The sequence below is a fragment of the Parasteatoda tepidariorum genome, chromosome 11 (assembly GCF_982258835.1).
Source record: "Parasteatoda tepidariorum strain Cologne lab strain chromosome 11, Ptep-v5.0, whole genome shotgun sequence".
Taxonomy (NCBI): domain Eukaryota; kingdom Metazoa; phylum Arthropoda; class Arachnida; order Araneae; family Theridiidae; genus Parasteatoda; species Parasteatoda tepidariorum.
Window position 1 is genome coordinate 3,031,421 of NC_141765.1, and position 18,909 is coordinate 3,050,329.

The following is an 18,909-nucleotide window of genomic DNA, read 5'->3' on the forward strand; positions in this document are numbered from 1 at the left end:
TTATTCAGAATTAAATTACTTTTTTTAACAGAAGTGTCATTACCACATTAGTATGGTAAGTTTTCCAGAATTGTTTTCTCCATGTAGTTGAGATAGAAGACATAATTTTTTCAATATTTGAAGAATTGTTATTAGAATAATTTTTTTTTCGAATGATAAAGAAAAACTCAAGATATTTTGTATCTTTCCTAAATATTTATAAGAAGGCATTTTATTAGTTGAATCAAAGAAACTGAAAAGAGGTTTACTTTTATAGAGTGATAAATTCTTATGTGACAAAGGGGATTACTAGCAAGATCTTATCATCTGAAGACTTGAGTAAAGTGAAATTTATGATATCATTAGCTTCTATCCTCGATATAAAGTTCTATTAACTGATCTATGAGCAATATCATTCTATATGATTGAATTGAAAATTCTGTTTGTTATAGGTTTCAATTCCAGTAATTGGACATTTATTACACGCAATAATTTAATGTTAGATTTTGTACCGAAAATTCCTGTTATGTGTTATTCTCCGACTTTTGTTTCAAAATGTATTTTTTTAAGGAATATTTTTTAATATTCTTATTTGACTGTTTTATTAAGAGATCAAGAGTGAAACAGACCTATTAAAGGATATTGATATGAATGGATTGCTGGCATGATCAGATTAACTAAAATTTGATAAAAATTTCTGGATTCTAACGTTTAAATTTTTAAAATGTAAAATATACACTGTTGAAAATTTATCGAAATATATCATTAAATAGCATTTTATTTAATATTTATTTTACGATATTCAACTAAAGCAGTCAAATAATCATAAAAAATGGTATCCAAATTATTAGCTGTGAGGAATCGTTTGACTGTTTTCACCTTATACGGGTTAACAACCAGAATATTATCCGAGCCAACTTTATGAAGTCACTTTGCTCCTTGCAGCTGGGCACATTCTATAGCTGAGAAAGCAAATCTGTTAACCTCACTGCCGGCAGAATGGGAGTTCAAATCCTAATGTTGACACCTCAATTACTCACTCAGTCTTCCCTTTACACATGAAGAGTTTCCGGCTTTCTACACTCCCCAATCGGCGATTCTGTCCCATTAGAATACGAAACTCTCATTCACACATTGTTTGCGGCATCAAAGAGATGCCAACACAGTTTGGTATTTCCTATTTCTCACGATAGATGGCGCCACCCTATAAACTAATTAGGTCCCATTCTACGACTCGTTTGACATAACATAATTAAACCACAGCCTAACCCCAATGCCTATTACCTAATTAAAAGCCCAACGTTACCTACCTCCAATGGACAGTTAAATTTCATTTTTACGATTTAGAAACAATGCTGTTGTAAATGCTTACAAAACCGTATAATTCACGAATTATAAACCATACCAGTTGTAAAATGTTTCAAAACCGTAAAGGTAAAATTGTTCCTCACCGTAAACTTTGCGTTTAATTGGATGGACAGACTTATCTTACCGTGATTATAGAATGAAAATTCTAACAGTGTACATAATCGAAAATGCAATATGAACTATATTTATATAAGAATAAATAAGAACTATATTTATATAAAGTAGTACTGAAAATAAATAAGTAGCAGCAAAAAAAAATATTTAACGCATAAGGCTGCCATCTGTTTTAACCTTTCTGTTTTGTATTTAGTAATCAAACCTTAAAATGAAAAAAAAGTTTATAAAAATATGCAGATATTGTAGTGAGAGTTAAATACAACAATTTTATGAAATTTAAATATGGTCATAACCCTATTACGGTTTTTTCAAATTCTATGCAAATGTCCCGCGAAGTCTCTTAAAATAGGTTAAATTTAGCTAGCTAATTTTGGTAGTCTCTTAATGTGAAAATCGTTTGCATGCGTTTGAACAAGAGCTTACTTAGTTTAACAGGGGTTTCTCACTCTGTTGGGTACTCCCAGTAAGCATTTTAGAATGCTCTCTTTAAATTTACTTTTGAATGTCCTTAAATGGCTATATTAGATTATATGTTGATGAATTAAATATATCCTAAAAACAATGTTGTTAACACATATTAAGTCTAAAGTACAACAATAAATACTTCGTTTATATTTGTAGCAATCAATTAGTTAGATGTTGTATTACTTATTTTCGTATTTAACGCCGCCTTGAATTTGAAGCATTTATTTTCAGTTATCTTTCATTCACAAAGCTATTTTAAGTATCTTTACTTTAATTTATCGGTATTAAGCCAGTGTGAAAGGAATAAATGTATCATCATTAATACTTATTTACTATGTACAACAATCGTTTTGGAATAAAACCTATTGATAAATTATTGTTTGATAATATTTTGACCAGTACTTTTTATGACTAAATTTATCTTATATCTAATTTTTTTACTTCAGTGTGAAAGGAATAAGCACATCAATAAAAATACAATTTAACTATTTATACTATCAGCAAGTAGATACTTTATTATTTTATTTTATGATGTACTCTTTTACTTGAAGCTTATTTTTAATCAACCCATATATTTAAATTTATTGTTCTTCATGTTTCTTGATATTCTCTTAGAACGAAGTGACTGAATCCATAAGCAAAACTTCTATACAAATATTTATTATAATATATTAATTATATATTGTATTACTTAATTGTGCATTTGACTCCAGGTTAAGCGATTAGAAGAAATATCTTAATTTCCCTTATATAAATCCTTTATATCGTTTTAATTATATTTCCTCATAGTTTTCCTTTATTTATTGGTTTTATGAAGAGTAAATCAACGAGAATGAAATAAATAATAAATCTATCGATGTATATTTTATATTTATTTAGTTTTTTATTAATATGTTACTATTATTACATTACTTATATATTTTATGCATCTTTGAATTTTTTATTAATTTGTAATTAAACAATCGAGTTTCCTATTCCATTCAGTGTTTAAAACATACTTTCTTATAACGCATACAAAACGAGCACAGTTAAATATAAAAATATCACAGTAAGTAACAGCTTTCAGTATTCGGTGTTTAATAATTAAATTTTCTCAAAGACATAAAATTTTATATTATCCACACAAAAATGAAAAAAAAAAATCTAATGCGTAACTTTCTTTATTCAGCTTAATTTTATCTATACAAAACGATAAACTTGTTTTGGAAAACAATTTTTAATTCTCTATTATTATCTATATGGGATTTACTGCTTAAATTTATTTTACATAAAAAAAAATCATGGCATTTTATGTTTCTTTTCAAAATAGCATTTTAACGATAAATAAATATGAAGTCTCATTTTAATGAACTATTGAATACCCATACCGTTACCCTAAATGACATCCATATTTACATTCAAGACTCAAGGCTAAAGAATGAGACTCTCCCAATTGTATATGCAGTCGAAGGCTTCATAAATATTATTTTTATCACATCTTTATCCATTGAGAGAATCCATGTTTACAACCCAACATAAAGAGTTCGACATACAGAAAAAGAAGAGTTTGAAAAAGGATTTCACTTATCCCATTCTATTTATTTCGCTCGAAGGCTAAAGACTGCCTTCAGTTACAGCGTTAAAAAGATGCTGGTTAAATATTTTCAATTTGATATTTGTGTAAATGGAACTTTGCAAAGGAAATATTTCCCTAACATGAAAGTTGTTACCAAAATTATTCGATTTGGAAACCCTTTAGAGTGTAGCTTATAAAGAAGAAGATTATTGTACCCTTAGTAAGAAATGTCCTTTATTTATAAAATTTTTATTTTTTTATTTCTTACTTTTGATCCACTAAATGTTTATATTTTACGCTATTTAATTCGAGCCTATTAGTGTAAAACTTATGTAGGTTAGAAAGTTTTCAAATGAGTTATTTTAAATAATGGTAGCAACTATTTTTTTTAATGCTTCTATCCACATCTGTTCTGTTAAGCCTATTCCAATTTAAAGAAGTATAAAAAGGAAATTTTTAAAATTAAACTTTTATTTGCATTAATTTTAATTTTTATTTACAGTAATAAGTAAATATTAAATAAAGGGTGCTAAATACTAATAAAGGGTGCAAGTCTCCATGTTCCCATAACAAATTATATCTCTCAATTGATCATTCTCTGGTTCAGGACAAAATTACGATCTGTGGATGAATGAATGGGTTCACCCTGTAAACGGGTGTGACGTATGGTTGGGGCAGAAGTCGAATTCTTGGACATAGATGGCGACACTGGAAAGCAAGAACAATCGCATCTCTTACCTTAATGGCCTCCGACGATAACAACAAGAGTCAAATAACTTTTCAAAAACTATTTGACTTATTAAAATGCTTTTTTACCGCACTTTATATAAAATTTTTTAACAGCTAATGCATCTTTATTTAAGTAATAAAAAATTTAAATATTTTTTCAAAAAAATTTGATACAATTACGTTTTTCTTTTAAAAATTACGTATTTCATGTTTTATGCATTTTAAAAAAGCGTTAATTAATTAAATAAAACTATAAAAATTTTATAAATAATATTTGTAAAATTTACACCTGCTTTAAAACCGACATTATTGAAATAGCAATTAAATTTAAATTGTAATAGTGTGCATATTACTATAAGTTTTTAGAATTTCAAAAAGCTTTCTGCATAGATTCGCGTCAAGCTGTTCTACCGTAAAGTGATGGACTTCACGAGCAGGTCGTCGAGCTACTAAAGAGAGGGAATCATCCCCTCCGTTGAGAATCAAAATTGTGATGGCATACCTCGGATCATCCTCAGGGATGTTTCTCAGATTGCATATAGCTCCAATAGCCCATTATGCAACTCTAGAGTGACGTAAATGAAGTACTACTAAAACTTAAACATTTTCTTCGTATATCTGTATGGTTTTAAATTATGTGTTGAATTACATATCAAAAATGATATCAAATTATAAATTGTAATATTTTTTTTATTAAATCAAAATTTTGATCTTTATAATGTAAAAAATTCTGATTCAAATTACGGTAAAAAGCTCAGACACACTGGGTGCATCATTCGAAAAATCTTATTTTGACTTAAGATTTTTGATCGTAACTTTTACAATGATATTTCTTTAATTACAGGGATGGATTCAGTTATTTTGCAGTAAGTATTGCTGTAAAAATTATTTATTGAAAAAATAGATTTTATGTTATTACCATCATTTGATCCGGAATTTTTTATAATTTCTTAATGAGAAACGTATAGGGTCAATAGGGTATGGCATATGCTATTATAAAACGCTAACCTAATCAATGCTATTATAAAACGCTTTAAAAAAGAACAAATTTTATTGCAATGAAATAAATTCACTTTTTCATATAAGTATTTAACATATAATAAAGATTTATGTAAAATTCTGTAACAGTATTTCGTACATTATATTGTTTACATTTCTAAAAAAATAAACACTCTAAATATCATAAGAAAAAAAATATGAAAGATTTAATGTTTGAAATCATTTTTCATACAAGTAAATTAAGTATTTTATTGAAGAATGATTTTTTTATTACTGCTTTCCAACCATAAAAAAATTGTGAAGTCCTAATTTGATTACTATTGAATATCTGTACCGTTACCCTAAACGACATTCATACTTTGGTATTTACATTCAAGGCTAGAGTATGGGACTCTCCGTCTCCAAATTGTATATCTACACCCAGTCGAAGTTTTCATAAATATTATTTTTATCATATGTAGAAATCTTTATTCATTGGGTGAACCCATGTCTACTAACCAACAAAAAGAGTGCACAGAAATTTGAAAAATAGAGAAAAAAGAAAAAAGGTTGTAAAAGGATTTCACTTATTCCAATATATTCATTTTGATCAAAGGCGGAAGAGTATCTTCAGAGAAGGAAAAGTTTCTGGTGAAAAATATTTTCAATTTGAAATTTGTATAAATTGACTTTAACAACAAAAAATATTCTGTTTTAAAACTCTAACTATTCGAATGTAGTTTATAAAAAAGAGCATTTATGGTGCCGTTAGTCAGAAACCTCTAAGGATTAAATTTTTTTTTACACTTTTTATTTGTGACATTTGTTCCTTTTAACTCTTCAGAATGCAGTTTATAAAGAAGGGGGATTTATGGAGCCATTAGTAAGAAATCTCCTTAAGGATTATAAATAAAATAAATTTTTATTTGGGACTTTTGTTACCCTCAACTCTTTAGAATGTAGTTTATAAAGAAGGAGGATTTATGGTGCCATTAGTAAGAAACTTCTAAGAAGAAAAATATCTTATTTGGGACTTTTGTTCTGTTAAACTCCGTGGAATGCAGTTCATGAAGAGGGAGGATTCATGGTGCCATCAGTAAGAAACCTTCTTAAAAATTTTAAACAAAATTAAATTTTGTATGGAACTTTTGTTCCATTGAAAGTATTTATTTTACGCAATTTTATCAATAGGGTCAATAGGGTCTCCGCTAATTAAATCCCAATAATAAGACTAATGTAAATGAAATTGAAAAAAATACGGAATTTATTGTTTCAATTAAGATTTGTTCTTGTTTTGCAAATATTTAACTTATTATAAATGTTCGTGCAAATTTGCGTAATAGTATTTATTATATCATTGTTTTTACTTTCATATAGAATAGGCTGAAATATACGGGCTGGTTATAGTTCAATTTACCCGTTTTCACTATTATAGTTAGGGTTGCAAGTTTGGGGCAGGGTGAATTTTCGTGATAAGATTCTGAAAAATCAGATTTATTTCTGAAGTCTGCAATTTTTTCAAAATGCTACTATTTGCGTAGAAATTGAAATTCGAAATGCGTCAAATGACGTGTCCCGTAAACAGTGTTAAATATTCCAAGCCACAAGAAATGCAAAAACTTTCAGCAATCACTTTTCTTTATAAAAGATAGAGCTGTAGTATATATTTTTTCTTTACAATGTAAAATCTACGGTCGCGATTACTTATTTGGCTCTTAACTAAAATCTAAATAGTCTGAAATAGTTAATTTATATTTTATTTTATTTTAACTAGTGAAAAGGCGTTTAGTTTCATCAACAGTCCCGTGTTTTTGCAAGCAATCTGCAATCCTGTGATTTGATCATCCAAAGCACTAAAACAATCGTCTTCCATAAAACTTAATGTACATTCAAATTCCACTTTTTCAAAATCTCCACCTGAAAATCCAACTTCAATGCTTTCTTATAAACTTATCATGTATGTAATTCTTTTCAAGGAAACACTTTTTGAATAGTACCCTTTTGCCGCTTTACACACAATAGAGAAAAACACGCGTCAAATCCTACCAATAAACAGACTAAACTAAAACTCTTCAAAAACCATCTGAGTAGTCAATTGCATGGTTTTTGTATGCATTTGTCATATGATTCCAATGTAATTTTTTTCCAATAGAACTCATTTGTGCATGCAACAGCGAAAAACGAGTGTCGATTCCTATCATATTTTGAGCAGCGAAAACTCTTCAAAAATCATTTGAAAAATCAATTACTTGACTTTTGCACGCATTTGCCTTATTATTTCAACATGACTCTTTCAATACAACTCATTTGCAACTTTTCATACAACAGGGAAAAATGATTGTCAATTTCTTTCTGACGAGTTGTCCTTAAAAAACCATTTGAGAAGTCAATTATATGGCTTTCATACTCACTCCTCATATGATTTCAATGTAATTCTTTTTACTGGAACTCATTTGCAACATGGAAAAACGAGTGTAATTCCTTTCAAATCTTGATCAACTAAAGCTCTTTGAGAACCATCAGAGATGTCAATTGCATAGCTTTCGCCTTGAAGCCTTATGACTTTAATGCAACTCTTTTTCAATAGAACTCATTTGCAACATGGAAAAACGAGTGTAATTCTTTTCAAATCTTGATCAACCAAAGTTCTTCGAAAACCATCAGCGATGTCAATTGCATGGCTTTCGCCTTGAAGCCTTATGACTTTAATGCATCTCTTTTTCAATAGAACTCATTTGCAACTGTATATACTACAGGAAAAAGCGAGTATCAATTCCTGTATAATGAGTTATCAAATCTTGATCAACAAATCAAACCCGTCTGAAAAGTCAATTGCTTAGTTTTCGGAAAAACTTGCTATATGATTTTAATGTAATTTTTTTTAAATAGACCGTTTGCAACCGTGTATACAATACGGCAAAACAGGTTTTGAGCTCTGCCATAAAAGATAAACTAAACTTTATCAGCAGAGACGAAATAAAACTTGGCCAATCAAAGTTGGCTATTTCACTTTTCTCAGTGAAAATGCAATGAATCAAATCATACACTTTCTGTTATGTCCGAGTTTCTCAGAGATTATTACTTATTGCAAGATATGTGAAACCATAATTATTCATGGAAATAAGATAAGTGGTTAGAGATTTTCGCATAGTTAAAAAAAAATAAGCTTGATAGCTTGAACAAAGAGTGTAAAACTTTGTTCATAAACTTTATAAAATTTTGTCCGTAACCCATGGTGTCTCAGTGGATAGACATCCCGCTTCACTATATGGGTACCCAGGTTCAAATCTCAGCAATGGCTGGTCAATGCGAATTCTGCACCTGGCTCGCATAGGACCACAGTACTGACGCAAAATATCCTTCGTGATAGACGGATCATAGATTAGAGTTCACTTGCAGTCTGACTAACCGTGGCAGGTTTTCCTCTCCATGTAACACATATGCGGGTTAGCTCCATCGATAAGTCCGTTATGAAGGAAAGCAAATTTCTCCCAATACTTGATCCAGGCGATCCCTCGACTACTGGATAGGGTTCAAAATTACAAGGCTTTCGGAGATGAGCAATTGGTAGTACTAAACTCAAAATTGGGTCGACTGTTCAATGACGATAATAAAATAAAATATTTTGTCCGTATTTAACTTGAATAATTTATTTTATGAAATTACATAATTAAAACGTCCATTGAGCTGCAAGAGACATTCTTCTGTATTAAAATTAAAATGCCTGATCAAGAAAATATCTTTTTATTTAATATTTATCTATGATATCATTATAATCTCTCGTATAATGGATGGTGTACCTTAGCTGTTCTTTTTATTGATTTCTGACTGGAGACCCCACGTCTCACTGCAAAGAAGAAAGGGATTTTGTTTGTTTTGTCGGTACCCATTGTTAGCAGGAAGTCTCAAATATATTTCATTTTTCCGTTTTGAATTTTTTATCCTTGAAAGGCTCAAAAGCTTTTGTCATTATACTCAGGCGTACACATTTGTTTCGTTTATGAGAAACTATTTTTTTTCTTCTAAGTGTTACTTGAGTATCCAAAGAAATGGGAGATTAGCTACTCTTAAAATTCTGTTCGAGTAAGCCATAAGGAGTAAATTTACTTTTTATTGCTACTTCTTTTCAATGCTTCTATTTAAATTAAAATATACTTTTAATTTTTAATGCATACTTTAAGGTCAAGAATATAAAATGCATAAGGTTTATAGTTCTCTATTTTTAAAAGAACAGCAACTTACGAGATATATTTTAGGAAGCAATTATTTTTAAAAGAATTACACTAATTTTCTTACTTTCTGTAACTATTCACAGAATGCTCATAAATCCAGAGTAAAAAGATTTAAAAAAGAGTATAAATTTTGAATAAAGCTAAACAACGTGAAAATGTACAAATAGAACATATAAACAGACTATCAAGGTCGGAATGGAAGGTTAAAAGGTCAAGAATATAAAAGGTTTATAGTATATATCTAAGAGAAGAACAAACTTCAAGAGGCAATCTTTTTTATGAGAACTACACCTGTTTCTTTATTTCCTACTCTATTCACATGAGGTATTTACATCTGAAATATTTCACATGCAGCTTAAGAACGAAAAAAAGCAGAAAAAGACATATTTTCATTTCAATAATGAGGAACTTTCACCAGTCTTCAAACACTGATTGAAAATAAGAAAGATTCAGAAGAAAATGGCAATCAAGTTACTACAAGAAAAAAAAATGACTTGACCATTGGGGAGGAGCAACAAGATTCATAATCTTGAAATGAAGACGTTGAATCTTTGTGTTAAAATCGGTCAGACTGAATTTGCTTAGGCTAGTTCAGTCTGACAGTAATTTCGCACATTTTCTGAAAAGACGAAAGGCTGATTGAAACAAGTAAGAAATATCAGCTAAATATACTGAAGATTTTTCTTCTTGCGCCTTGCAAAATTGAACAATGCAGTTACAGTTATAAAGTACTGGATGTTTTAATTAATATTTTAGATTATTTGGAATTATTTTTGGTTCTCAGGACTTTTTAAGATACTTAGGAAGGTTTTGTAAGTATTTAATTCTTATATGTATTTGGAACTCTGATTTCCATTTCAAATTTATTGATTGAGATTTTAAATTAGGCTGAAAATAACGATTCATTTAGACTAAAGAACATGCCTATATCTATAACTAATAATAATTAATATGTTTCTCTTGCAGATTTATTTTTAAAACCTATTCCAGCACAATTCCTACTGGGTTGGAAACATATATTTTATTTTAAATTTGAGCAATCCTTTCAAATATTTCACATTAATTTAACCTTAATAAATTTAAACTCAAAGATTTAGTTAAGGATTTTGAATACATACGAACACTTTTTATCATCTATCGAATAGATTAAGACTCCAATAGCAATGTCTTTAAAGGCAAATATTTGTATCTTAGTTTATTAGATGATAAACTATCGAATTCTTGAACTTATAAACGTTACTTTGAAAAATTATACTTTAACGAAATCTTAAGCAATCAATGAGATTTTTTTAATCTTGTCTTAGGTTGATACTTGTACGATACTTGTTTGAGTGAGAGGTTTTCAAATTCTAAGAGCTGCTTTGGTTTATATACCAAAATGGTTTAAGTGTATAAAAAATATAGCAAAGAAATTATCGTGCTGTAGGGTAGTGACATATTAAACGACATGTGACATGTAAAAAATAGTTTGCTAATAAAAACCAAGATATACGGTATATAAACGAATCATTTGCTCAATTTTTGATTCTTCTTCTTAATACCACACATATAGTCAGAAAAGTAAATTTAACCGAATAAATAGTTTTTATGCAACGCTTTACAGTACCATGATAAAATTTCAAATTTACCAAATTTTGGTAAATTTTTATCACGAATTATAAAATCACATTTTACTGTTGATTTTAATTTTGCCACAATAATCAAAAAAGTGCTTCGTAAAAACTACTGAAATTTTTGGTGATCCCATAGAGCCAGAAACACGGTAAATTTTGCCATATTATGAAAGTTTTGACCATTCTTAATATTGTCATTAAAAATTTGAAAATTTAATATTCAGTAAAAATTTAATATTTTTTGATATATAATTTGTTGTTACCGTATATAAATTAATATTTAAAAAAAATTAAATTCAAACTTTTTTCCTTTTTACTAACGTAGTTTAAAGATTCAAAGTTTGAACCTTATTGCCATTAAGCAGTTTTTTTATAGCCATTGGTTTTTTACCCTTGTACACTCCTTGTAAAATTTATTTTTAACCGTTATATTAGTAAAACTCTTAAACAAAACTTCTAACATCCTAAAACAAACAACTTAATTTACAATAGTGTTCACAAAATCTGACTAAGATAAATTAAATTTGAAAACATATTTTACAAAAAAAAAAAATTTACTTTTACGGGAATGTATGAGAGATTGAATTTCTCATCTAAATTACTCACAACACAATTTGTTATGTTTAATGATTGAACACACAATCTGTTCGAAACATATATTAACATATTTAATCTCGCATACGTTAATTATTCAATACTGTTTTGCAATGTGCATTTCTAATGATATTAAATAAGTTTCATTAATGACATGCGATGTTATCTAGGCCATAGGGCGGTAACTTAGACAACTTTTGCAGGTTAAGTTTCTCTGATTTTCGCAATATTGTTTTGAGTTCCATTATCGATGTCAGTTAGATATATGTTAGTTAATTATGTGTAAGTTCATACATCTTAGTTAAAACCTTCTAATAAAGAAGGAAAATAATTAAGAATAATTAATTAAATAAAGATCTTTTTAAAATATCTATAGTTTCTCTAAAATGATCAATATAAAAATATTATAATTAAATTTTAAACGTAAGAATATTAAGAATTTTAAAATTAAAATTCAGCCTTATTAAACTATAAATTTTGAACTAACCGGTACAATATTATTATCTTGCGCACATCCAGATACGGGCCAATTTAAGGTAGCTAGCAAATCAAACGGGTTTCTGGTAAGAACTTAAGAATTTCTAGTAGTCTTCAGTAAGAACTACATGCCATACTTTGATTTCATTAAACTCCCTTTATGATTTGATTTTTATATTTTGTAATCTGGCAAACTTGTTACTTATTGTGTAACATTTTTAATCGTTTTTGAAAAATGTCGGTAAGTGTAAGTACATTTGAATTATCTACTCGTTTTATATATTACAATTTGTGTTTTTTTTCTGTATTTTCTTGATTTTTTGTTTTCTATTTTTTGCTTGATTGTTTTATTTTGCATGTTTTGCTTTATTTCACATTTTTACTAATATAGTAATATTTCTTCCTTCCCTTTAAAAAATCTTTAGATCTTTTTCCATGTTTTCTGTATTTTTTAACTAATTTTATGAGTTTTTTAAACTCGCAGCTTTTTCTGTAAGCCCTTAGCATATGAACGGAACAATTATCAAATGAATTGTTTGAAGATGCATATTTTGTTTTTATTTGCCAAAATTGCGGTTTATTAACTGGAAATATTTTTATCATACAATTACGGTAACTTTACTAGAAGGAAACTGGTAAGCTGTTGAACATACTTTTTATTAAACTCAGATAAGTATTGTTTTTTTTTTTTGCCCTACTTCAAAATACAAATTATTATATAAATTGTTATTAACGTTACTATATAACGAAATGCTGTATCATGTACTGTTTAACATAAATATAATATCTTATGTAACTTTTTGAAAAAATGTTTGTGTGATTCCTTGTTTTATCTCTTAATAGTTATTTCTAGAATCATTAAAATATTGTAACGTAAAGGAAAATGAATGATTACTTAAAAAGCAAGTAATTCTAAAAAAGTTTTGGAAATATTGTAACAGAATAATAATTGTAATAATAATAATAAGGAATCAGTGTTCGTTTCTTTAAATTCGGAATTCTTTTTTTTAAAATTATTTTTATCGATTTCATTTTCCCGAAATTATTTTCTCTTCGTCCCTAAGCAAAGTTAAAATAATCAGGCAACCTTATAATAAAATACAGATTTTTTTTTTGTACGGTGAATAAAGTGAATTTTAAGCATAACTAGTATAAGCAAGATGGAATTTGTTTTTCAGGACCATGTATTTAAAGTTTAAAAAAAAGCTATATTTGACTTGAAAGTGTATTTTTATAGCTATAGGAATTCCAACTATAGTAGTTGTATAGCTGAGCCGTAATTTCTTATCATGGCCTGCTCTTCGAACATTTCGTTCAACAATTCAGTTTGTTAGACTTCCCTGCTTTCAAATTCAGTTTGCCTTCTTTTCTACTTGCTTTATGAATCCAAGATTTCTTAAGAAATGGCAAAGTATGGAGATGAGATTTGGAACGAAGTTTATTTACTCAAGGGCATCCAACTTTTTTTTCTTAGAATACTGAGGGTATTTTTGATTTTCATACTTCCTGGCTCCCGTTTTTTAGAGTATTTTTATATATAACGAGTTCTAGTGAAAGAAGTCTTGATGAGCTGACAAAGATAGGAAAACCACGCTATTATAGCCTCTATACTTAAAAATAAGAAAAGAAAGCCAAAACAATCTAGAGGGGGGAAAAAAAGAAATTTTCACAGTTTTACTTTAGAGGTAAAAATGAAATGTATGCAGATAAGGGGGTGAATGTGTTTTATTTATATACTTAAGCACTTTGGAATATTTTTCTTTCTTAAGGCTCTTCAGATTATTTAAGAAAAGAAGAATATCTCATTTTTTGTTCTGTTTGAAGTTAATTTAACAATTTGAAAATTTTAAATATAATTTTGCTTAATAGTATTAATTATCATAAAAATTAAAGAATTGCTGCAAATACTGGGTATATTTTTTAAAATTTATTTGAAAAAGTCAAAACACACATGGTAATTTTAAGGTGCGATGCAAGATGTAAAATGATATACAGGGTGTCTCAGCTAAGCGTTTCAGAACTTCTAAGAGGGGTAGGAGGCATCCTGACGACTCGAAATCATATAGCAATGTGGGGTCAGAAATGCTTTCCTGAAGCGGTGACGTACACAGAAGCACCATAAAGAAAAGAGACCGTAAGTGAAAAATCTCTATAATAATACCTTGAAAAAATTATATATTACATGGGTCAAAATAAGTGTTCGAAGTTTCTGTCACCGGCTACAATGCACACCTCACATCTCGGGTGCATGGACATTCGAACATTCTGCAATACTCCAGGCATATCTTGAATTTCTCCGGCAGCTACTGCGATTCTTGCAACCAGCTCCTCAGCATTGTCAGCAGGGGTGTCATAAACCAGTGTTTTCATATGACCCCAGAAATCAAGACATGATAGGTCGGGTGACCGAGGAGGCCATATAATTTTTTCAATGTATTATTAAAACGATTTTTCTCTTACGGTCTCTTTTCTTTATGGTGCTTCTGAGTACGTCACCGCTTTAGGAAAGCATTTCCGACCCCACATTGCTATATGATTTCGAATCGTCAGGATGCCTCCTACCCCTCTTAGAAATTCTGAAACGCTTAACTGAGACACCCTGTATAGGTGATTCTTTTTAAACATGACAATTCGGACCGAAAAATTTCTTCAAATTTAATGTCTTCAAAGTAATCAAATTTCTTTTTGTATACTTCTTTAGTTACATTCATTAATATCTTACAGGCAGCAGTGTTGTTTATTGAAATTTGCTCGAGGAAAAAATTAAAATAGAAATTCACCAAATCTTGAATGCCAGAAAAATGACATATTAGATTAGAAGATTGGAAAACAGTCATTTTAAGTTAATAGTAAGTAACTCAACTTAACCCTTTATGTTAGATGGACCATAAATTGCTAAAATTATTTCTTTTCATCCACTGTCGAAGGAATCAAAAAAGTTTTTGTTGCTGATATGTACAGAATAAAATTGTGTATAATAATCAATCATTAAATAAATAAATAACTTTGATTACATCCAAGCATATTACAATCATACATAAGCTTGGTATTAGGTTAATATTTGCTTTCCTTCTTTACATTATTAGCAGTTAAAAAAAATTTCTGGTAACACTTCAATGTCCTGGCATTCATAAGCCAGGAAATTGACAGAAAGGATAATGACAAATTTGCCATTTTATAGCATATAACTTTACTTTAATTTAATATTTTGGCTTAAGACGTTTATATTCTGCAGAAAACAACAGGATTTCCTTAAATAACTCTGATAAATCTATGTAGTTTATGTTATTAATGATTTCAAGAAGCCAGGAAAATGACAGACACCTACTCACCTTGCAAAATTTTTTCAAATAGATCTTGAGCTAGAAAATTGGTTCTTTATTCATGCAACAAGACATGTTCAGATAGGAGGATATCTAATCAATCTTTTAACATTAGGTATTGATTGCTGGCTCTATTTATTTTGGTTATATATCACTAAATAAAAGTAGCCAGGAAAATGACAAATTTTCATGGGACAAACAAACTATTGACAGAAAAAATTTTTTTAAGCGAAGTTTTTGTAAATAATACCCTCTGCGCGTATTCTAGAAATGCTTACATCGCTTGAGATAAAAGAAAATTAGATATTGAAAAACTTATGGGAAGTTTTGAAGCTAGTTATTATTGGAAACATTGTTTGGGACATGCCAGGAAAATTGCATTTTGATATTTAATTAAATTTTTTAAGTATGCGAAACAGTCAATGCTAGTGCAAAGGCATTTTGAAGTGCTAACAGCAATGCTATTTATCAATTTACTTTAAAAAAAGTTCTTTTAGTATTATAGTATTAGATCTTGGAGCAAGAGACAGTGAATTGTCATATTTCGTGAGAATCACCTATATATCAAAATAAAAAAAAAAACAAATTTTATATGGATTATCATTTTTTAAAAAATATTTATTAAGTACTTATTATTCTGAAGTGCCATTGGCAGAACATGGATAGCATATTTCTTATTGTGTAAAATTAACCTTATTTTGTCCAATCCTGTTTTTCGAGAAATAATATTTATAAATTTTCGCCGTTTTACTTTAGAGATTAAGATGGAATTTATGCAGATAAAGGGGTGAATGTGTTTTATTTATATACTTAAGCACATTGAGATATATTCCTTTTTTTAAAACACTTTAGATTATTTAAGAATAGAAGAATATCTTATTTTTCGCCCTGTTTGAATTTAATTTAACAAGTCGAAAATTTTACAAATTGCTTTGTCTTATAAAATTAAGTATCATAAAAAATTAATTATTTTCATTTTAACTGAAAAAATCGCAAACATCATAATAACATTAAGACGCGATGCAAAATTGAAAAGAAGATACACTGTTAAGAATTTTCATTCTAAAATTGCGGTTAATTAACCGGCAGCAGTCTGTCCATAAAATTAACTTTTAAGTTTATGGTAAAGAACATATATTATCTTAACGGTTTTGAAGCAACTAAGGAATACAAATCTATAAAAAACCATGAATACAAAGTTATAAGGTTTTTAATCATTTACAACTATCATGGTTTCAAAACATAAAAAAGAATTTTAATTGGACATTCGAGGTAGGCTTTGCGTTAAGTAATGGACGTAGGAGTTATATTGTGGTTGAGTTGTGGTGAACCGTGGAATGTGGTCTAATTTGTTTATCTGGTTGTTTCACCTATCGCAAGAGATGGGAATTGCTTGTCCTTTTTGTGCTAACCAGCTTCATTGTCCTGATATATATATACGTGAATGAGAGAATCGTGTTCTAATAGTCCAGGGTTACAAATTGGGGAATAGTGGAATTTTTTCACACGTTGAAGGAAATGAAGAAGATATTGTGGTGTCAAAGCTGGGATTTGAACCCCTGTTCTGTCAATGAATTAACTTCTGTCAGTAGATTGACAGATTCGGCTGTAATATCTGCAAGAAACTAAGTAGGTGGGTCTAGTTAGTGCTGTAAAATTCAGTTTGTTTAACCTTATTAAGTGAAAGTAGTTAATAAACGGTTTTTCTAACAACTAACAGTTTGAATACCATTTATTTACGTTTATTTGACTATTTTATTTGAATATGGTAAAATACCAAATAAACAAGTTGTTACTTAACCATTTTTACCCTAAAAATTTCAAACAGTAAAAATAACTAATGTAACGTAAATTATCATTTTTAAAAAATCTTTATTATGTACATAGTATGTGGAAGGGCCATGCCAAAACAGGCACAACTTTATTCTTATTATTTAAAATTAACTTTATTTAATCTAGTTCTGTTTTTCAATAAATATAATCATTAGCAGTCGTATTTGATGGAAAGTTAAATCCGATAAATATTTCTTAAAATTCTAAAAAATCTGAAAAAATTATATAAATATTGTATAAATATTATAATAGAAATTCATTATTATTCCCTATCATTAACAACACATTTAAAATTTCGAACACTTCTATTGGAATTGTAACTTTGGCAATAATTAATGGTTATCATACCAAGTCGAGGATCTCTTATTGATTCTTAGCGAAGTCTTTTGTAATTTCTAAGTATCATTAACCCATATATGGATTGTGTTGGATTTCCATCCTCTTAACAAAAATCAATTAATATTGATTAATCGTGATAATTATTATAATAATAAATATAAAACTTTCATTGCATTTAAATCATTCAGTTGCAATATTTATTTTTTCCCAACATTTAAAATGTGACCAATTGGAAACTACCAAAATGATAATAAATGTCAAAAAAATTAGTTTTTAATTATTTTGCTATAAATATGATCATTCATAAAATAAAATTTCATCAAGTAGTTTTCTAGTTTGTTCGTGTATAGTGGTCAAATGAAAAAAAAAATGCGTTGATCAAATTACTTTCGTTAAACAATATCAGATTTTATGTTTATTTTTGCAGATCTGTTTTTTGTTTATTTTTTTACTAATTTTTTATCTTTTTTCTGAACTTCAGCAGTAATTTTAAACTATGATTTCTTATTTCAATAAAGAAATATTTAAAATAATCATGTTCTTAAAGTGTGAATTTACTATAAATTTTATGTCCACTTTTCATAGTATTATGCACACTATTGTATGAGTTTTTACCTGAGTAATGAGAACAAACTTTTTAATATTGTGAATGACATTTTTACTTTTGTTTTTTTTTCTGAGAAAATTACACTTTTTTTTAAAATTTCGAATTTCTTTCATTTGTTCTAACGTTATGAAAAAAACATTGAAAAAGCAATCACACCAAAATGCTACTAATTCTTAAATTATTTTTAAAGAAAATTTTGTCAGTTACTACTGCTACATGGTACATTTTTGATAATGCCCTTTGATAAGATTTCTGAATTTAAAAATTAAATTTTTGTATTATTACCCATGAACAGTAAAATTTAATAACTAAGTATTTGTGCTATGGCATGTATATTGACTGGAAGGCTAAAAATGATCTCTAAAAAGCTTAAAAACATAGACGGATAACATAAAATAAAAACTTTTTTATGAAATAAAATATAAACTTTGTCACTAAAGAAATATCATTAATTTATTTGTTATGTATTTTATTTTTCTGAAGTATTTTTTTAGTGCTGAATTTTTATCTACGATAAAGACAAGAAAATGAGCTATCACAATAGTTTTTTTTTTTTTCATATATTTGCTAAGTCATTTATCATTGCACTATCAAAATTTATGTGACTTATTACCACAACGGCAACATTTTTCAAATAATATAAGTACTAGATATTTCAGAGTTACAGAAAAAATAACGAATAAAAGTTAAACAAATTGCC

The 18,909-nt window shown here is 28.3% G+C and overlaps 1 protein-coding gene across 2 annotated transcripts in view; it reads left to right on the forward strand.

Annotated features, from left to right (window-relative positions):
* The first annotated feature begins 3,366 nt into the window (after positions 1-3,366).
* LOC107455558 (uncharacterized) overlaps positions 3,367-18,909 on the forward strand; it is a 309,855-nt gene continuing 294,312 nt past the window's right edge. Inside the window, exons 1-2 of one of the 2 annotated variants that reach the window (XM_087155504.1) lie at positions 3,367-3,704; positions 5,058-5,079. The gene's annotated coding sequence lies outside the window, so the exon portion shown is untranslated. The remainder of the gene's footprint in view (positions 3,705-5,057; positions 5,080-18,909) is intronic. The other variant, XM_087155505.1, reaches the window with a different exon arrangement.